This window comes from Schistocerca americana, unplaced genomic scaffold (assembly GCF_021461395.2).
Source record: "Schistocerca americana isolate TAMUIC-IGC-003095 unplaced genomic scaffold, iqSchAmer2.1 HiC_scaffold_182, whole genome shotgun sequence".
NCBI classification, from domain to species: Eukaryota; Metazoa; Arthropoda; class Insecta; order Orthoptera; family Acrididae; genus Schistocerca; species Schistocerca americana.
The window spans coordinates 26,934-47,262 of NW_025725887.1; the positions used below are offsets into that span (position 1 = coordinate 26,934).

General features: G+C 49.8%; 20 non-coding genes across 20 annotated transcripts; 10 read left to right on the forward strand and 10 right to left on the reverse strand.

Moving 5' to 3' along the window:
* Positions 1-892: 892 nt before the first annotated feature.
* Trnal-uaa lies at positions 893-976 on the reverse strand. Its single transcript has one exon. It is a non-coding gene; the product is annotated as a tRNA-Leu (tRNA).
* Positions 977-1,659: 683 nt separating this feature from the next.
* Positions 1,660-1,731, forward strand: Trnag-ccc. The gene has a single exon. It is a non-coding gene; the product is annotated as a tRNA-Gly (tRNA).
* Positions 1,732-2,845: 1,114 nt separating this feature from the next.
* On the reverse strand, positions 2,846-2,929 carry Trnal-uaa. Its single transcript has one exon. It is a non-coding gene; the product is annotated as a tRNA-Leu (tRNA).
* Positions 2,930-3,612: 683 nt separating this feature from the next.
* On the forward strand, positions 3,613-3,684 carry Trnag-ccc. The gene has a single exon. It is a non-coding gene; the product is annotated as a tRNA-Gly (tRNA).
* A 1,114-nt stretch (positions 3,685-4,798) lies between these two features.
* Positions 4,799-4,882, reverse strand: Trnal-uaa. Its single transcript has one exon. It is a non-coding gene; the product is annotated as a tRNA-Leu (tRNA).
* A 683-nt stretch (positions 4,883-5,565) lies between these two features.
* Positions 5,566-5,637, forward strand: Trnag-ccc. The gene has a single exon. It is a non-coding gene; the product is annotated as a tRNA-Gly (tRNA).
* Positions 5,638-6,751: 1,114 nt separating this feature from the next.
* Positions 6,752-6,835, reverse strand: Trnal-uaa. The gene has a single exon. It is a non-coding gene; the product is annotated as a tRNA-Leu (tRNA).
* Positions 6,836-7,518: 683 nt separating this feature from the next.
* Trnag-ccc lies at positions 7,519-7,590 on the forward strand. The gene has a single exon. It is a non-coding gene; the product is annotated as a tRNA-Gly (tRNA).
* Positions 7,591-8,716: 1,126 nt separating this feature from the next.
* Positions 8,717-8,800, reverse strand: Trnal-uaa. The gene has a single exon. It is a non-coding gene; the product is annotated as a tRNA-Leu (tRNA).
* Positions 8,801-9,483: 683 nt separating this feature from the next.
* Trnag-ccc lies at positions 9,484-9,555 on the forward strand. Its single transcript has one exon. It is a non-coding gene; the product is annotated as a tRNA-Gly (tRNA).
* Positions 9,556-10,669: 1,114 nt separating this feature from the next.
* On the reverse strand, positions 10,670-10,753 carry Trnal-uaa. Its single transcript has one exon. It is a non-coding gene; the product is annotated as a tRNA-Leu (tRNA).
* Positions 10,754-11,436: 683 nt separating this feature from the next.
* Trnag-ccc lies at positions 11,437-11,508 on the forward strand. The gene has a single exon. It is a non-coding gene; the product is annotated as a tRNA-Gly (tRNA).
* A 1,114-nt stretch (positions 11,509-12,622) lies between these two features.
* Trnal-uaa lies at positions 12,623-12,706 on the reverse strand. Its single transcript has one exon. It is a non-coding gene; the product is annotated as a tRNA-Leu (tRNA).
* A 683-nt stretch (positions 12,707-13,389) lies between these two features.
* Positions 13,390-13,461, forward strand: Trnag-ccc. Its single transcript has one exon. It is a non-coding gene; the product is annotated as a tRNA-Gly (tRNA).
* Positions 13,462-14,587: 1,126 nt separating this feature from the next.
* Trnal-uaa lies at positions 14,588-14,671 on the reverse strand. Its single transcript has one exon. It is a non-coding gene; the product is annotated as a tRNA-Leu (tRNA).
* A 683-nt stretch (positions 14,672-15,354) lies between these two features.
* On the forward strand, positions 15,355-15,426 carry Trnag-ccc. Its single transcript has one exon. It is a non-coding gene; the product is annotated as a tRNA-Gly (tRNA).
* Positions 15,427-16,540: 1,114 nt separating this feature from the next.
* On the reverse strand, positions 16,541-16,624 carry Trnal-uaa. Its single transcript has one exon. It is a non-coding gene; the product is annotated as a tRNA-Leu (tRNA).
* A 683-nt stretch (positions 16,625-17,307) lies between these two features.
* On the forward strand, positions 17,308-17,379 carry Trnag-ccc. Its single transcript has one exon. It is a non-coding gene; the product is annotated as a tRNA-Gly (tRNA).
* A 1,126-nt stretch (positions 17,380-18,505) lies between these two features.
* On the reverse strand, positions 18,506-18,589 carry Trnal-uaa. Its single transcript has one exon. It is a non-coding gene; the product is annotated as a tRNA-Leu (tRNA).
* Positions 18,590-19,272: 683 nt separating this feature from the next.
* On the forward strand, positions 19,273-19,344 carry Trnag-ccc. The gene has a single exon. It is a non-coding gene; the product is annotated as a tRNA-Gly (tRNA).
* The last annotated feature ends 985 nt before the right edge of the window (positions 19,345-20,329 follow it).

Consider the following 20,329-nt stretch of genomic DNA (forward strand, 5'->3'; position numbering starts at 1 on the left):
GCAGGCGCTAGAAACGACTGGGAGAGACCAAAAAACGACAAACACACGACAGAACCTTTCATTTTATTGCGGCCACAGATTCGCCCCTTAGTGTACCGACAGGCAAGAGTGGCGTCAGCGTGCGGGACCGCATCATTATTGCTAAGCAACAACGAAACCGAAGGAAAAATGCAAAATGAAAGAAGCCAAGAGCACGTCGAGTTCCCAGCCGAGCACGCATCCATGTACTAACCGCGGCCAACGATTCCTAACGCCGGTGAACAGACGAGAACCGCTGCACTACGCGCGGTGTGGCCGTAGGCGACAGTATCGCGCAACGTGTAGACGCCTTACTTCTTGTGAAGATCGCTTGTTATTTACCTGGCAGTGTCTCGCTGGAGGAAGCATTGTCTTTTAGGGGCGAAAAATGAAATGGCACTTGGTGCGGCCGAATACGTGGCTTTTGTGCTCTCAGCACGACGCTCTAACTTACTCAGCTATAGAGCTACGCAATGTGGTACGTCTGCAGTCCAATACCCGATCCACCGTCAAATCCACCTTTATTACTGCCTTGACACTCATTTACACACATATCTGCTTTCGTTCACGTTTGCTCGCCTCATGCTTGGACCCCAAAAACCACAACACAAAGATATCGTAAATGCCGTGAGAATAACCAAGACTCAGCAAACAAAAGTATGTTCGGCTACCGGGAATCGAATCCGGGCCTCGTGGCTGAAAGCCATATCTCCTAACAGCTTTCCATTCTTTCTGACCGCCAGACAATCAGACTTGCAAGGCAAGCACCATAGTCACTGCCGTTTCTAGTAGTATCTGTGCAACCTGTTCCCACGTAATTTACTTGTTTTGCCGCATGTACGAAATTGGTAGTTTTGGAATATTTAAAATGCATTGTCAGATGTGGGGTTCGAACCCACGCTCCCCTTAGGGAACCAGAGCTTAAATCTGGCGCCTTAGACCGCTCGGCCAATCTGACGCGTGGGCGCAAAATCTCTTCCACCGTCGTTTCTAGGTATATCTCCAGAGCCTGACTGCGAAATTAGCGTGTTTTTTCTTGTGTGAAGGAAATACGTTGGTTTTAGAGTGTTTAAAACGAGTTGTCAGATGTGAGGTTGCACCCCACACTCACTTTCGGGAACCAGAGCTTAAATATGGTGCCTTACACCATTGTTTTCCGTCGCCATCTGTCTTGAGTGGAACGAGCAGAACTGTAGTTATCATTATTCACATTGACGCAGAGAAAACAAAAAAGGACAGGAAAGGCCGTTCCCTAGCAACGGCTACGCTGTGCATTTCGCCCTCAGGGGAAGCTAATGATATGCTCCAGGCGATGATCAAACTAACCAACTTAATATTGTGATACTTTGGCGCTTTCTACTTCTGGATTGGCACACATATGCTGAATCGTCTCTGGATCATCAGTAAGTACGTCACATTAGATATTTGTTTTATCGCCCTGCTGTAAATTAAAGGGCAGTTTTTTCAACGGCTGTCAGTTCTGCTTCTAGTTACGCTACATCGCCCTAGCAGCACCTACACACTGTGTTCAGATGTTCCCGCCCCCGCCCTGGCGTTGAGCGCCTACAGCACCATCGCCTTCGGCCTCTGATGGCAGGAGGGTAGCCTACACATCAGGGCGTGGGTGGGACGCAGCACAACGCGGTGGTGGTGTAACGGTCAGCATGGTTGCTTCCCAAGCAGTTGATCCGGGTTCGATTCCCGGCCACCGCACAAAAGGTACTTTTTTCTTCTGGGGGAGTTCCACGTAACGAAACGCGATCTTCGAAACTGTGAACTGTCGCGTTACGAATAGTTTTCCTTCGCCCCTCGTCTCAGTCCGTGCTGCCAGGGCGCTAGTCTGCGGGTTTCGTTTCTCAGCATCGTGTGTCTCCATGTGTCGACTTGTCTCGACTTTGCTCGGCTGACGCTTGGAAATGGGCATATATGTAGAGGGCAGGCGCTAGAAACGACTGGGAGAGACCAAAAAACGACAAACACACGACAGAACCTTTCATTTTATTGCGGCCACAGATTCGCCCCTTAGTGTACCGACAGGCAAGAGTGGCGTCGGCGTGCGGGACCGCATCATTATTGCTAAGCAACAACGAAACCGAAGGAAAAATGCAAAATGAAAGAAGCCAAGAGCACGTCGAGTTCCCAGCCGAGCACGCATCCATGTACTAACCGCGGCCAACGATTCCTAACGCCGGTGAACAGACGAGAACCGCTGCACTACGCGCGGTGTGGCCGTAGGCGACAGTATCGCGCAACGTGTAGACGCCTTACTTCTTGTGAAGATCGCTTGTTATTTACCTGGCAGTGTCTCGCTGGAGGAAGCATTGTCTTTTAGGGGCGAAAAATGAAATGGCACTTGGTGCGGCCGAATACGTGGCTTTTGTGCTCTCAGCACGACGCTCTAACTTACTCAGCTATAGAGCTACGCAATGTGGTACGTCTGCAGTCCAATACCCGATCCACCGTCAAATCCACCTTTATTACTGCCTTGACACTCATTTACACACATATCTGCTTTCGTTCACGTTTGCTCGCCTCATGCTTGGACCCCAAAAACCACAACACAAAGATATCGTAAATGCCGTGAGAATAACCAAGACTCAGCAAACAAAAGTATGTTCGGCTACCGGGAATCGAATCCGGGCCTCGTGGCTGAAAGCCATATCTCCTAACAGCTTTCCATTCTTTCTGACCGCCAGACAATCAGACTTGCAAGGCAAGCACCATAGTCACTGCCGTTTCTAGTAGTATCTGTGCAACCTGTTCCCACGTAATTTACTTGTTTTGCCGCATGTACGAAATTGGTAGTTTTGGAATATTTAAAATGCATTGTCAGATGTGGGGTTCGAACCCACGCTCCCCTTAGGGAACCAGAGCTTAAATCTGGCGCCTTAGACCGCTCGGCCAATCTGACGCGTGGGCGCAAAATCTCTTCCACCGTCGTTTCTAGGTATATCTCCAGAGCCTGACTGCGAAATTAGCGTGTTTTTTCTTGTGTGAAGGAAATACGTTGGTTTTAGAGTGTTTAAAACGAGTTGTCAGATGTGAGGTTGCACCCCACACTCACTTTCGGGAACCAGAGCTTAAATATGGTGCCTTACACCATTGTTTTCCGTCGCCATCTGTCTTGAGTGGAACGAGCAGAACTGTAGTTATCATTATTCACATTGACGCAGAGAAAACAAAAAACGACAGGAAAGGCCGTTCCCTAGCAACGGCTACGCTGTGCATTTCGCCCTCAGGGGAAGCTAATGATATGCTCCAGGCGATGATCAAACTAACCAACTTAATATTGTGATACTTTGGCGCTTTCTACTTCTGGATTGGCACACATATGCTGAATCGTCTCTGGATCATCAGTAAGTACGTCACATTAGATATTTGTTTTATCGCCCTGCTGTAAATTAAAGGGCAGTTTTTTCAACGGCTGTCAGTTCTGCTTCTAGTTACGCTACATCGCCCTAGCAGCACCTACACACTGTGTTCAGATGTTCCCGCCCCCGCCCTGGCGTTGAGCGCCTACAGCACCATCGCCTTCGGCCTCTGATGGCAGGAGGGTAGCCGACACATCAGGGCGTGGGTGGGACGCAGCACAACGCGGTGGTGGTGTAACGGTCAGCATGGTTGCTTCCCAAGCAGTTGATCCGGGTTCGATTCCCGGCCACCGCACAAAAGGTACTTTTTTCTTCTGGGGGAGTTCCACGTAACGAAACGCGATCTTCGAAACTGTGAACTGTCGCGTTACGAATAGTTTTCCTTCGCCCCTCGTCTCAGTCCGTGCTGCCAGGGCGCTAGTCTGCGGGTTTCGTTTCTCAGCATCGTGTGTCTCCATGTGTCGACTTGTCTCGACTTTGCTCGGCTGACGCTTGGAAATGGGCATATATGTAGAGGGCAGGCGCTAGAAACGACTGGGAGAGACCAAAAAACGACAAACACACGACAGAACCTTTCATTTTATTGCGGCCACAGATTCGCCCCTTAGTGTACCGACAGGCAAGAGTGGCGTCAGCGTGCGGGACCGCATCATTATTGCTAAGCAACAACGAAACCGAAGGAAAAATGCAAAATGAAAGAAGCCAAGAGCACGTCGAGTTCCCAGCCGAGCACGCATCCATGTACTAACCGCGGCCAACGATTCCTAACGCCGGTGAACAGACGAGAACCGCTGCACTACGCGCGGTGTGGCCGTAGGCGACAGTATCGCGCAACGTGTAGACGCCTTACTTCTTGTGAAGATCGCTTGTTATTTACCTGGCAGTGTCTCGCTGGAGGAAGCATTGTCTTTTAGGGGCGAAAAATGAAATGGCACTTGGTGCGGCCGAATACGTGGCTTTTGTGCTCTCAGCACGACGCTCTAACTTACTCAGCTATAGAGCTACGCAATGTGGTACGTCTGCAGTCCAATACCCGATCCACCGTCAAATCCACCTTTATTACTGCCTTGACACTCATTTACACACATATCTGCTTTCGTTCACGTTTGCTCGCCTCATGCTTGGACCCCAAAAACCACAACACAAAGATATCGTAAATGCCGTGAGAATAACCAAGACTCAGCAAACAAAAGTATGTTCGGCTACCGGGAATCGAATCCGGGCCTCGTGGCTGAAAGCCATATCTCCTAACAGCTTTCCATTCTTTCTGACCGCCAGACAATCAGACTTGCAAGGCAAGCACCATAGTCACTGCCGTTTCTAGTAGTATCTGTGCAACCTGTTCCCACGTAATTTACTTGTTTTGCCGCATGTACGAAATTGGTAGTTTTGGAATATTTAAAATGCATTGTCAGATGTGGGGTTCGAACCCACGCTCCCCTTAGGGAACCAGAGCTTAAATCTGGCGCCTTAGACCGCTCGGCCAATCTGACGCGTGGGCGCAAAATCTCTTCCACCGTCGTTTCTAGGTATATCTCCAGAGCCTGACTGCGAAATTAGCGTGTTTTTTCTTGTGTGAAGGAAATACGTTGGTTTTAGAGTGTTTAAAACGAGTTGTCAGATGTGAGGTTGCACCCCACACTCACTTTCGGGAACCAGAGCTTAAATATGGTGCCTTACACCATTGTTTTCCGTCGCCATCTGTCTTGAGTGGAACGAGCAGAACTGTAGTTATCATTATTCACATTGACGCAGAGAAAACAAAAAAGGACAGGAAAGGCCGTTCCCTAGCAACGGCTACGCTGTGCATTTCGCCCTCAGGGGAAGCTAATGATATGCTCCAGGCGATGATCAAACTAACCAACTTAATATTGTGATACTTTGGCGCTTTCTACTTCTGGATTGGCACACATATGCTGAATCGTCTCTGGATCATCAGTAAGTACGTCACATTAGATATTTGTTTTATCGCCCTGCTGTAAATTAAAGGGCAGTTTTTTCAACGGCTGTCAGTTCTGCTTCTAGTTACGCTACATCGCCCTAGCAGCACCTACACACTGTGTTCAGATGTTCCCGCCCCCGCCCTGGCGTTGAGCGCCTACAGCACCATCGCCTTCGGCCTCTGATGGCAGGAGGGTAGCCGACACATCAGGGCGTGGGTGGGACGCAGCACAACGCGGTGGTGGTGTAACGGTCAGCATGGTTGCTTCCCAAGCAGTTGATCCGGGTTCGATTCCCGGCCACCGCACAAAAGGTACTTTTTTCTTCTGGGGGAGTTCCACGTAACGAAACGCGATCTTCGAAACTGTGAACTGTCGCGTTACGAATAGTTTTCCTTCGCCCCTCGTCTCAGTCCGTGCTGCCAGGGCGCTAGTCTGCGGGTTTCGTTTCTCAGCATCGTGTGTCTCCATGTGTCGACTTGTCTCGACTTTGCTCGGCTGACGCTTGGAAATGGGCATATATGTAGAGGGCAGGCGCTAGAAACGACTGGGAGAGACCAAAAAACGACAAACACACGACAGAACCTTTCATTTTATTGCGGCCACAGATTCGCCCCTTAGTGTACCGACAGGCAAGAGTGGCGTCAGCGTGCGGGACCGCATCATTATTGCTAAGCAACAACGAAACCGAAGGAAAAATGCAAAATGAAAGAAGCCAAGAGCACGTCGAGTTCCCAGCCGAGCACGCATCCATGTACTAACCGCGGCCAACGATTCCTAACGCCGGTGAACAGACGAGAACCGCTGCACTACGCGCGGTGTGGCCGTAGGCGACAGTATCGCGCAACGTGTAGACGCCTTACTTCTTGTGAAGATCGCTTGTTATTTACCTGGCAGTGTCTCGCTGGAGGAAGCATTGTCTTTTAGGGGCGAAAAATGAAATGGCACTTGGTGCGGCCGAATACGTGGCTTTTGTGCTCTCAGCACGACGCTCTAACTTACTCAGCTATAGAGCTACGCAATGTGGTACGTCTGCAGTCCAATACCCGATCCACCGTCAAATCCACCTTTATTACTGCCTTGACACTCATTTACACACATATCTGCTTTCGTTCACGTTTGCTCGCCTCATGCTTGGACCCCAAAAACCACAACACAAAGATATCGTAAATGCCGTGAGAATAACCAAGACTCAGCAAACAAAAGTATGTTCGGCTACCGGGAATCGAATCCGGGCCTCGTGGCTGAAAGCCATATCTCCTAACAGCTTTCCATTCTTTCTGACCGCCAGACAATCAGACTTGCAAGGCAAGCACCATAGTCACTGCCGTTTCTAGTAGTATCTGTGCAACCTGTTCCCACGTAATTTACTTGTTTTGCCGCATGTACGAAATTGGTAGTTTTGGAATATTTAAAATGCATTGTCAGATGTGGGGTTCGAACCCACGCTCCCCTTAGGGAACCAGAGCTTAAATCTGGCGCCTTAGACCGCTCGGCCAATCTGACGCGTGGGCGCAAAATCTCTTCCACCGTCGTTTCTAGGTATATCTCCAGAGCCTGACTGCGAAATTAGCGTGTTTTTTCTTGTGTGAAGGAAATACGTTGGTTTTAGAGTGTTTAAAACGAGTTGTCAGATGTGAGGTTGCACCCCACACTCACTTTCGGGAACCAGAGCTTAAATATGGTGCCTTACACCATTGTTTTCCGTCGCCATCTGTCTTGAGTGGAACGAGCAGAACTGTAGTTATCATTATTCACATTGACGCAGAGAAAACAAAAAAGGACAGGAAAGGCCGTTCCCTAGCAACGGCTACGCTGTGCATTTCGCCCTCAGGGGAAGCTAATGATATGCTCCAGGCGATGATCAAACTAACCAACTTAATATTGTGATACTTTGGCGCTTTCTACTTCTGGATTGGCACACATATGCTGAATCGTCTCTGGATCATCAGTAAGTACGTCACATTAGATATTTGTTTTATCGCCCTGCTGTAAATTAAAGGGCAGTTTTTTCAACGGCTGTCAGTTCTGCTTCTAGTTACGCTACATCGCCCTAGCAGCACCTACACACTGTGTTCAGATGTTCCCGCCCCCGCCCTGGCGTTGAGCGCCTACAGCACCATCGCCTTCGGCCTCTGATGGCAGGAGGGTAGCCGACACATCAGGGCGTGGGTGGGACGCAGCACAACGCGGTGGTGGTGTAACGGTCAGCATGGTTGCTTCCCAAGCAGTTGATCCGGGTTCGATTCCCGGCCACCGCACAAAAGGTACTTTTTTCTTCTGGGGGAGTTCCACGTAACGAAACGCGATCTTCGAAACTGTGAACTGTCGCGTTACGAATAGTTTTCCTTCGCCCCTCGTCTCAGTCCGTGCTGCCAGGGCGCTAGTCTGCGGGTTTCGTTTCTCAGCATCGTGTGTCTCCATGTGTCGACTTGTCTCGACTTTGCTCGGCTGACGCGAAAGCTGACGCTTGGAAATGGGCATATATGTAGAGGGCAGGCGCTAGAAACGACTGGGAGAGACCAAAAAACGACAAACACACGACAGAACCTTTCATTTTATTGCGGCCACAGATTCGCCCCTTAGTGTACCGACAGGCAAGAGTGGCGTCAGCGTGCGGGACCGCATCATTATTGCTAAGCAACAACGAAACCGAAGGAAAAATGCAAAATGAAAGAAGCCAAGAGCACGTCGAGTTCCCAGCCGAGCACGCATCCATGTACTAACCGCGGCCAACGATTCCTAACGCCGGTGAACAGACGAGAACCGCTGCACTACGCGCGGTGTGGCCGTAGGCGACAGTATCGCGCAACGTGTAGACGCCTTACTTCTTGTGAAGATCGCTTGTTATTTACCTGGCAGTGTCTCGCTGGAGGAAGCATTGTCTTTTAGGGGCGAAAAATGAAATGGCACTTGGTGCGGCCGAATACGTGGCTTTTGTGCTCTCAGCACGACGCTCTAACTTACTCAGCTATAGAGCTACGCAATGTGGTACGTCTGCAGTCCAATACCCGATCCACCGTCAAATCCACCTTTATTACTGCCTTGACACTCATTTACACACATATCTGCTTTCGTTCACGTTTGCTCGCCTCATGCTTGGACCCCAAAAACGACAACACAAAGATATCGTAAATGCCGTGAGAATAACCAAGACTCAGCAAACAAAAGTATGTTCGGCTACCGGGAATCGAATCCGGGCCTCGTGGCTGAAAGCCATATCTCCTAACAGCTTTCCATTCTTTCTGACCGCCAGACAATCAGACTTGCAAGGCAAGCACCATAGTCACTGCCGTTTCTAGTAGTATCTGTGCAACCTGTTCCCACGTAATTTACTTGTTTTGCCGCATGTACGAAATTGGTAGTTTTGGAATATTTAAAATGCATTGTCAGATGTGGGGTTCGAACCCACGCTCCCCTTAGGGAACCAGAGCTTAAATCTGGCGCCTTAGACCGCTCGGCCAATCTGACGCGTGGGCGCAAAATCTCTTCCACCGTCGTTTCTAGGTATATCTCCAGAGCCTGACTGCGAAATTAGCGTGTTTTTTCTTGTGTGAAGGAAATACGTTGGTTTTAGAGTGTTTAAAACGAGTTGTCAGATGTGAGGTTGCACCCCACACTCACTTTCGGGAACCAGAGCTTAAATATGGTGCCTTACACCATTGTTTTCCGTCGCCATCTGTCTTGAGTGGAACGAGCAGAACTGTAGTTATCATTATTCACATTGACGCAGAGAAAACAAAAAAGGACAGGAAAGGCCGTTCCCTAGCAACGGCTACGCTGTGCATTTCGCCCTCAGGGGAAGCTAATGATATGCTCCAGGCGATGATCAAACTAACCAACTTAATATTGTGATACTTTGGCGCTTTCTACTTCTGGATTGGCACACATATGCTGAATCGTCTCTGGATCATCAGTAAGTACGTCACATTAGATATTTGTTTTATCGCCCTGCTGTAAATTAAAGGGCAGTTTTTTCAACGGCTGTCAGTTCTGCTTCTAGTTACGCTACATCGCCCTAGCAGCACCTACACACTGTGTTCAGATGTTCCCGCCCCCGCCCTGGCGTTGAGCGCCTACAGCACCATCGCCTTCGGCCTCTGATGGCAGGAGGGTAGCCGACACATCAGGGCGTGGGTGGGACGCAGCACAACGCGGTGGTGGTGTAACGGTCAGCATGGTTGCTTCCCAAGCAGTTGATCCGGGTTCGATTCCCGGCCACCGCACAAAAGGTACTTTTTTCTTCTGGGGGAGTTCCACGTAACGAAACGCGATCTTCGAAACTGTGAACTGTCGCGTTACGAATAGTTTTCCTTCGCCCCTCGTCTCAGTCCGTGCTGCCAGGGCGCTAGTCTGCGGGTTTCGTTTCTCAGCATCGTGTGTCTCCATGTGTCGACTTGTCTCGACTTTGCTCGGCTGACGCTTGGAAATGGGCATATATGTAGAGGGCAGGCGCTAGAAACGACTGGGAGAGACCAAAAAACGACAAACACACGACAGAACCTTTCATTTTATTGCGGCCACAGATTCGCCCCTTAGTGTACCGACAGGCAAGAGTGGCGTCGGCGTGCGGGACCGCATCATTATTGCTAAGCAACAACGAAACCGAAGGAAAAATGCAAAATGAAAGAAGCCAAGAGCACGTCGAGTTCCCAGCCGAGCACGCATCCATGTACTAACCGCGGCCAACGATTCCTAACGCCGGTGAACAGACGAGAACCGCTGCACTACGCGCGGTGTGGCCGTAGGCGACAGTATCGCGCAACGTGTAGACGCCTTACTTCTTGTGAAGATCGCTTGTTATTTACCTGGCAGTGTCTCGCTGGAGGAAGCATTGTCTTTTAGGGGCGAAAAATGAAATGGCACTTGGTGCGGCCGAATACGTGGCTTTTGTGCTCTCAGCACGACGCTCTAACTTACTCAGCTATAGAGCTACGCAATGTGGTACGTCTGCAGTCCAATACCCGATCCACCGTCAAATCCACCTTTATTACTGCCTTGACACTCATTTACACACATATCTGCTTTCGTTCACGTTTGCTCGCCTCATGCTTGGACCCCAAAAACCACAACACAAAGATATCGTAAATGCCGTGAGAATAACCAAGACTCAGCAAACAAAAGTATGTTCGGCTACCGGGAATCGAATCCGGGCCTCGTGGCTGAAAGCCATATCTCCTAACAGCTTTCCATTCTTTCTGACCGCCAGACAATCAGACTTGCAAGGCAAGCACCATAGTCACTGCCGTTTCTAGTAGTATCTGTGCAACCTGTTCCCACGTAATTTACTTGTTTTGCCGCATGTACGAAATTGGTAGTTTTGGAATATTTAAAATGCATTGTCAGATGTGGGGTTCGAACCCACGCTCCCCTTAGGGAACCAGAGCTTAAATCTGGCGCCTTAGACCGCTCGGCCAATCTGACGCGTGGGCGCAAAATCTCTTCCACCGTCGTTTCTAGGTATATCTCCAGAGCCTGACTGCGAAATTAGCGTGTTTTTTCTTGTGTGAAGGAAATACGTTGGTTTTAGAGTGTTTAAAACGAGTTGTCAGATGTGAGGTTGCACCCCACACTCACTTTCGGGAACCAGAGCTTAAATATGGTGCCTTACACCATTGTTTTCCGTCGCCATCTGTCTTGAGTGGAACGAGCAGAACTGTAGTTATCATTATTCACATTGACGCAGAGAAAACAAAAAACGACAGGAAAGGCCGTTCCCTAGCAACGGCTACGCTGTGCATTTCGCCCTCAGGGGAAGCTAATGATATGCTCCAGGCGATGATCAAACTAACCAACTTAATATTGTGATACTTTGGCGCTTTCTACTTCTGGATTGGCACACATATGCTGAATCGTCTCTGGATCATCAGTAAGTACGTCACATTAGATATTTGTTTTATCGCCCTGCTGTAAATTAAAGGGCAGTTTTTTCAACGGCTGTCAGTTCTGCTTCTAGTTACGCTACATCGCCCTAGCAGCACCTACACACTGTGTTCAGATGTTCCCGCCCCCGCCCTGGCGTTGAGCGCCTACAGCACCATCGCCTTCGGCCTCTGATGGCAGGAGGGTAGCCGACACATCAGGGCGTGGGTGGGACGCAGCACAACGCGGTGGTGGTGTAACGGTCAGCATGGTTGCTTCCCAAGCAGTTGATCCGGGTTCGATTCCCGGCCACCGCACAAAAGGTACTTTTTTCTTCTGGGGGAGTTCCACGTAACGAAACGCGATCTTCGAAACTGTGAACTGTCGCGTTACGAATAGTTTTCCTTCGCCCCTCGTCTCAGTCCGTGCTGCCAGGGCGCTAGTCTGCGGGTTTCGTTTCTCAGCATCGTGTGTCTCCATGTGTCGACTTGTCTCGACTTTGCTCGGCTGACGCTTGGAAATGGGCATATATGTAGAGGGCAGGCGCTAGAAACGACTGGGAGAGACCAAAAAACGACAAACACACGACAGAACCTTTCATTTTATTGCGGCCACAGATTCGCCCCTTAGTGTACCGACAGGCAAGAGTGGCGTCAGCGTGCGGGACCGCATCATTATTGCTAAGCAACAACGAAACCGAAGGAAAAATGCAAAATGAAAGAAGCCAAGAGCACGTCGAGTTCCCAGCCGAGCACGCATCCATGTACTAACCGCGGCCAACGATTCCTAACGCCGGTGAACAGACGAGAACCGCTGCACTACGCGCGGTGTGGCCGTAGGCGACAGTATCGCGCAACGTGTAGACGCCTTACTTCTTGTGAAGATCGCTTGTTATTTACCTGGCAGTGTCTCGCTGGAGGAAGCATTGTCTTTTAGGGGCGAAAAATGAAATGGCACTTGGTGCGGCCGAATACGTGGCTTTTGTGCTCTCAGCACGACGCTCTAACTTACTCAGCTATAGAGCTACGCAATGTGGTACGTCTGCAGTCCAATACCCGATCCACCGTCAAATCCACCTTTATTACTGCCTTGACACTCATTTACACACATATCTGCTTTCGTTCACGTTTGCTCGCCTCATGCTTGGACCCCAAAAACCACAACACAAAGATATCGTAAATGCCGTGAGAATAACCAAGACTCAGCAAACAAAAGTATGTTCGGCTACCGGGAATCGAATCCGGGCCTCGTGGCTGAAAGCCATATCTCCTAACAGCTTTCCATTCTTTCTGACCGCCAGACAATCAGACTTGCAAGGCAAGCACCATAGTCACTGCCGTTTCTAGTAGTATCTGTGCAACCTGTTCCCACGTAATTTACTTGTTTTGCCGCATGTACGAAATTGGTAGTTTTGGAATATTTAAAATGCATTGTCAGATGTGGGGTTCGAACCCACGCTCCCCTTAGGGAACCAGAGCTTAAATCTGGCGCCTTAGACCGCTCGGCCAATCTGACGCGTGGGCGCAAAATCTCTTCCACCGTCGTTTCTAGGTATATCTCCAGAGCCTGACTGCGAAATTAGCGTGTTTTTTCTTGTGTGAAGGAAATACGTTGGTTTTAGAGTGTTTAAAACGAGTTGTCAGATGTGAGGTTGCACCCCACACTCACTTTCGGGAACCAGAGCTTAAATATGGTGCCTTACACCATTGTTTTCCGTCGCCATCTGTCTTGAGTGGAACGAGCAGAACTGTAGTTATCATTATTCACATTGACGCAGAGAAAACAAAAAAGGACAGGAAAGGCCGTTCCCTAGCAACGGCTACGCTGTGCATTTCGCCCTCAGGGGAAGCTAATGATATGCTCCAGGCGATGATCAAACTAACCAACTTAATATTGTGATACTTTGGCGCTTTCTACTTCTGGATTGGCACACATATGCTGAATCGTCTCTGGATCATCAGTAAGTACGTCACATTAGATATTTGTTTTATCGCCCTGCTGTAAATTAAAGGGCAGTTTTTTCAACGGCTGTCAGTTCTGCTTCTAGTTACGCTACATCGCCCTAGCAGCACCTACACACTGTGTTCAGATGTTCCCGCCCCCGCCCTGGCGTTGAGCGCCTACAGCACCATCGCCTTCGGCCTCTGATGGCAGGAGGGTAGCCGACACATCAGGGCGTGGGTGGGACGCAGCACAACGCGGTGGTGGTGTAACGGTCAGCATGGTTGCTTCCCAAGCAGTTGATCCGGGTTCGATTCCCGGCCACCGCACAAAAGGTACTTTTTTCTTCTGGGGGAGTTCCACGTAACGAAACGCGATCTTCGAAACTGTGAACTGTCGCGTTACGAATAGTTTTCCTTCGCCCCTCGTCTCAGTCCGTGCTGCCAGGGCGCTAGTCTGCGGGTTTCGTTTCTCAGCATCGTGTGTCTCCATGTGTCGACTTGTCTCGACTTTGCTCGGCTGACGCGAAAGCTGACGCTTGGAAATGGGCATATATGTAGAGGGCAGGCGCTAGAAACGACTGGGAGAGACCAAAAAACGACAAACACACGACAGAACCTTTCATTTTATTGCGGCCACAGATTCGCCCCTTAGTGTACCGACAGGCAAGAGTGGCGTCAGCGTGCGGGACCGCATCATTATTGCTAAGCAACAACGAAACCGAAGGAAAAATGCAAAATGAAAGAAGCCAAGAGCACGTCGAGTTCCCAGCCGAGCACGCATCCATGTACTAACCGCGGCCAACGATTCCTAACGCCGGTGAACAGACGAGAACCGCTGCACTACGCGCGGTGTGGCCGTAGGCGACAGTATCGCGCAACGTGTAGACGCCTTACTTCTTGTGAAGATCGCTTGTTATTTACCTGGCAGTGTCTCGCTGGAGGAAGCATTGTCTTTTAGGGGCGAAAAATGAAATGGCACTTGGTGCGGCCGAATACGTGGCTTTTGTGCTCTCAGCACGACGCTCTAACTTACTCAGCTATAGAGCTACGCAATGTGGTACGTCTGCAGTCCAATACCCGATCCACCGTCAAATCCACCTTTATTACTGCCTTGACACTCATTTACACACATATCTGCTTTCGTTCACGTTTGCTCGCCTCATGCTTGGACCCCAAAAACCACAACACAAAGATATCGTAAATGCCGTGAGAATAACCAAGACTCAGCAAACAAAAGTATGTTCGGCTACCGGGAATCGAATCCGGGCCTCGTGGCTGAAAGCCATATCTCCTAACAGCTTTCCATTCTTTCTGACCGCCAGACAATCAGACTTGCAAGGCAAGCACCATAGTCACTGCCGTTTCTAGTAGTATCTGTGCAACCTGTTCCCACGTAATTTACTTGTTTTGCCGCATGTACGAAATTGGTAGTTTTGGAATATTTAAAATGCATTGTCAGATGTGGGGTTCGAACCCACGCTCCCCTTAGGGAACCAGAGCTTAAATCTGGCGCCTTAGACCGCTCGGCCAATCTGACGCGTGGGCGCAAAATCTCTTCCACCGTCGTTTCTAGGTATATCTCCAGAGCCTGACTGCGAAATTAGCGTGTTTTTTCTTGTGTGAAGGAAATACGTTGGTTTTAGAGTGTTTAAAACGAGTTGTCAGATGTGAGGTTGCACCCCACACTCACTTTCGGGAACCAGAGCTTAAATATGGTGCCTTACACCATTGTTTTCCGTCGCCATCTGTCTTGAGTGGAACGAGCAGAACTGTAGTTATCATTATTCACATTGACGCAGAGAAAACAAAAAAGGACAGGAAAGGCCGTTCCCTAGCAACGGCTACGCTGTGCATTTCGCCCTCAGGGGAAGCTAATGATATGCTCCAGGCGATGATCAAACTAACCAACTTAATATTGTGATACTTTGGCGCTTTCTACTTCTGGATTGGCACACATATGCTGAATCGTCTCTGGATCATCAGTAAGTACGTCACATTAGATATTTGTTTTATCGCCCTGCTGTAAATTAAAGGGCAGTTTTTTCAACGGCTGTCAGTTCTGCTTCTAGTTACGCTACATCGCCCTAGCAGCACCTACACACTGTGTTCAGATGTTCCCGCCCCCGCCCTGGCGTTGAGCGCCTACAGCACCATCGCCTTCGGCCTCTGATGGCAGGAGGGTAGCCGACACATCAGGGCGTGGGTGGGACGCAGCACAACGCGGTGGTGGTGTAACGGTCAGCATGGTTGCTTCCCAAGCAGTTGATCCGGGTTCGATTCCCGGCCACCGCACAAAAGGTACTTTTTTCTTCTGGGGGAGTTCCACGTAACGAAACGCGATCTTCGAAACTGTGAACTGTCGCGTTACGAATAGTTTTCCTTCGCCCCTCGTCTCAGTCCGTGCTGCCAGGGCGCTAGTCTGCGGGTTTCGTTTCTCAGCATCGTGTGTCTCCATGTGTCGACTTGTCTCGACTTTGCTCGGCTGACGCTTGGAAATGGGCATATATGTAGAGGGCAGGCGCTAGAAACGACTGGGAGAGACCAAAAAACGACAAACACACGACAGAACCTTTCATTTTATTGCGGCCACAGATTCGCCCCTTAGTGTACCGACAGGCAAGAGTGGCGTCGGCGTGCGGGACCGCATCATTATTGCTAAGCAACAACGAAACCGAAGGAAAAATGCAAAATGAAAGAAGCCAAGAGCACGTCGAGTTCCCAGCCGAGCACGCATCCATGTACTAACCGCGGCCAACGATTCCTAACGCCGGTGAACAGACGAGAACCGCTGCACTACGCGCGGTGTGGCCGTAGGCGACAGTATCGCGCAACGTGTAGACGCCTTACTTCTTGTGAAGATCGCTTGTTATTTACCTGGCAGTGTCTCGCTGGAGGAAGCATTGTCTTTTAGGGGCGAAAAATGAAATGGCACTTGGTGCGGCCGAATACGTGGCTTTTGTGCTCTCAGCACGACGCTCTAACTTACTCAGCTATAGAGCTACGCAATGTGGTACGTCTGCAGTCCAATACCCGATCCACCGTCAAATCCACCTTTATTACTGCCTTGACACTCATTTACACACATATCTGCTTTCGTTCACGTTTGCTCGCCTCATGCTTGGACCCCAAAAACCACAACACAAAGATATCGTAAATGCCGTGAGAATAACCAAGACTCAGCAAACAAAAGTATGTTCGGCTACCGGGAATCGAATCCGGGCCTCGTGGCTGAAAGCCATATCTCCTAACAGCTTTCCATTCTTTCTGACCGCCAGACAATCAGACTTGCAAGGCAAGCACCATAGTCACTGCCGTTTCTAGTAGTATCTGTGCAACCTGTTCCCACGTAATTTACTTGTTTTGCCGCATGTACGAAATTGGTAGTTTTGGAATATTTAAAATGCATTGTCAGATGTGGGGTTCGAACCCACGCTCCCCTTAGGGAACCAGAGCTTAAATCTGGCGCCTTAGACCGCTCGGCCAATCTGACGCGTGGGCGCAAAATCTCTTCCACCGTCGTTTCTAGGTATATCTCCAGAGCCTGACTGCGAAATTAGCGTGTTTTTTCTTGTGTGAAGGAAATACGTTGGTTTTAGAGTGTTTAAAACGAGTTGTCAGATGTGAGGTTGCACCCCACACTCACTTTCGGGAACCAGAGCTTAAATATGGTGCCTTACACCATTGTTTTCCGTCGCCATCTGTCTTGAGTGGAACGAGCAGAACTGTAGTTATCATTATTCACATTGACGCAGAGAAAACAAAAAACGACAGGAAAGGCCGTTCCCTAGCAACGGCTACGCTGTGCATTTCGCCCTCAGGGGAAGCTAATGATATGCTCCAGGCGATGATCAAACTAACCAACTTAATATTGTGATACTTTGGCGCTTTCTACTTCTGGATTGGCACACATATGCTGAATCGTCTCTGGATCATCAGTAAGTACGTCACATTAGATATTTGTTTTATCGCCCTGCTGTAAATTAAAGGGCAGTTTTTTCAACGGCTGTCAGTTCTGCTTCTAGTTACGCTACATCGCCCTAGCAGCACCTACACACTGTGTTCAGATGTTCCCGCCCCCGCCCTGGCGTTGAGCGCCTACAGCACCATCGCCTTCGGCCTCTGATGGCAGGAGGGTAGCCGACACATCAGGGCGTGGGTGGGACGCAGCACAACGCGGTGGTGGTGTAACGGTCAGCATGGTTGCTTCCCAAGCAGTTGATCCGGGTTCGATTCCCGGCCACCGCACAAAAGGTACTTTTTTCTTCTGGGGGAGTTCCACGTAACGAAACGCGATCTTCGAAACTGTGAACTGTCGCGTTACGAATAGTTTTCCTTCGCCCCTCGTCTCAGTCCGTGCTGCCAGGGCGCTAGTCTGCGGGTTTCGTTTCTCAGCATCGTGTGTCTCCATGTGTCGACTTGTCTCGACTTTGCTCGGCTGACGCGAAAGCTGACGCTTGGAAATGGGCATATATGTAGAGGGCAGGCGCTAGAAACGACTGGGAGAGACCAAAAAACGACAAACACACGACAGAACCTTTCATTTTATTGCGGCCACAGATTCGCCCCTTAGTGTACCGACAGGCAAGAGTGGCGTCAGCGTGCGGGACCGCATCATTATTGCTAAGCAACAACGAAACCGAAGGAAAAATGCAAAATGAAAGAAGCCAAGAGCACGTCGAGTTCCCAGCCGAGCACGCATCCATGTACTAACCGCGGCCAACGATTCCTAACGCCGGTGAACAGACGAGAACCGCTGCACTACGCGCGGTGTGGCCGTAGGCGACAGTATCGCGCAACGTGTAGACGCCTTACTTCTTGTGAAGATCGCTTGTTATTTACCTGGCAGTGTCTCGCTGGAGGAAGCATTGTCTTTTAGGGGCGAAAAATGAAATGGCACTTGGTGCGGCCGAATACGTGGCTTTTGTGCTCTCAGCACGACGCTCTAACTTACTCAGCTATAGAGCTACGCAATGTGGTACGTCTGCAGTCCAATACCCGATCCACCGTCAAATCCACCTTTATTACTGCCTTGACACTCATTTACACACATATCTGCTTTCGTTCACGTTTGCTCGCCTCATGCTTGGACCCCAAAAACCACAACACAAAGATATCGTAAATGCCGTGAGAATAACCAAGACTCAGCAAACAAAAGTATGTTCGGCTACCGGGAATCGAATCCGGGCCTCGTGGCTGAAAGCCATATCTCCTAACAGCTTTCCATTCTTTCTGACCGCCAGACAATCAGACTTGCAAGGCAAGCACCATAGTCACTGCCGTTTCTAGTAGTATCTGTGCAACCTGTTCCCACGTAATTTACTTGTTTTGCCGCATGTACGAAATTGGTAGTTTTGGAATATTTAAAATGCATTGTCAGATGTGGGGTTCGAACCCACGCTCCCCTTAGGGAACCAGAGCTTAAATCTGGCGCCTTAGACCGCTCGGCCAATCTGACGCGTGGGCGCAAAATCTCTTCCACCGTCGTTTCTAGGTATATCTCCAGAGCCTGACTGCGAAATTAGCGTGTTTTTTCTTGTGTGAAGGAAATACGTTGGTTTTAGAGTGTTTAAAACGAGTTGTCAGATGTGAGGTTGCACCCCACACTCACTTTCGGGAACCAGAGCTTAAATATGGTGCCTTACACCATTGTTTTCCGTCGCCATCTGTCTTGAGTGGAACGAGCAGAACTGTAGTTATCATTATTCACATTGACGCAGAGAAAACAAAAAAGGACAGGAAAGGCCGTTCCCTAGCAACGGCTACGCTGTGCATTTCGCCCTCAGGGGAAGCTAATGATATGCTCCAGGCGATGATCAAACTAACCAACTTAATATTGTGATACTTTGGCGCTTTCTACTTCTGGATTGGCACACATATGCTGAATCGTCTCTGGATCATCAGTAAGTACGTCACATTAGATATTTGTTTTATCGCCCTGCTGTAAATTAAAGGGCAGTTTTTTCAACGGCTGTCAGTTCTGCTTCTAGTTACGCTACATCGCCCTAGCAGCACCTACACACTGTGTTCAGATGTTCCCGCCCCCGCCCTGGCGTTGAGCGCCTACAGCACCATCGCCTTCGGCCTCTGATGGCAGGAGGGTAGCCGACACATCAGGGCGTGGGTGGGACGCAGCACAACGCGGTGGTGGTGTAACGGTCAGCATGGTTGCTTCCCAAGCAGTTGATCCGGGTTCGATTCCCGGCCACCGCACAAAAGGTACTTTTTTCTTCTGGGGGAGTTCCACGTAACGAAACGCGATCTTCGAAACTGTGAACTGTCGCGTTACGAATAGTTTTCCTTCGCCCCTCGTCTCAGTCCGTGCTGCCAGGGCGCTAGTCTGCGGGTTTCGTTTCTCAGCATCGTGTGTCTCCATGTGTCGACTTGTCTCGACTTTGCTCGGCTGACGCTTGGAAATGGGCATATATGTAGAGGGCAGGCGCTAGAAACGACTGGGAGAGACCAAAAAACGACAAACACACGACAGAACCTTTCATTTTATTGCGGCCACAGATTCGCCCCTTAGTGTACCGACAGGCAAGAGTGGCGTCAGCGTGCGGGACCGCATCATTATTGCTAAGCAACAACGAAACCGAAGGAAAAATGCAAAATGAAAGAAGCCAAGAGCACGTCGAGTTCCCAGCCGAGCACGCATCCATGTACTAACCGCGGCCAACGATTCCTAACGCCGGTGAACAGACGAGAACCGCTGCACTACGCGCGGTGTGGCCGTAGGCGACAGTATCGCGCAACGTGTAGACGCCTTACTTCTTGTGAAGATCGCTTGTTATTTACCTGGCAGTGTCTCGCTGGAGGAAGCATTGTCTTTTAGGGGCGAAAAATGAAATGGCACTTGGTGCGGCCGAATACGTGGCTTTTGTGCTCTCAGCACGACGCTCTAACTTACTCAGCTATAGAGCTACGCAATGTGGTACGTCTGCAGTCCAATACCCGATCCACCGTCAAATCCACCTTTGTTACTGCCTTGACACTCATTTACACACATATCTGCTTTCGTTCACGTTTGCTCGCCTCATGCTTGGACCCCAAAAACCACAACACAAAGATATCGTAAATGCCGTGAGAATAACCAAGACTCAGCAAACAAAAGTATGTTCGGCTACCGGGAATCGAATCCGGGCCTCGTGGCTGAAAGCCATATCTCCTAACAGCTTTCCATTCTTTCTGACCGCCAGAC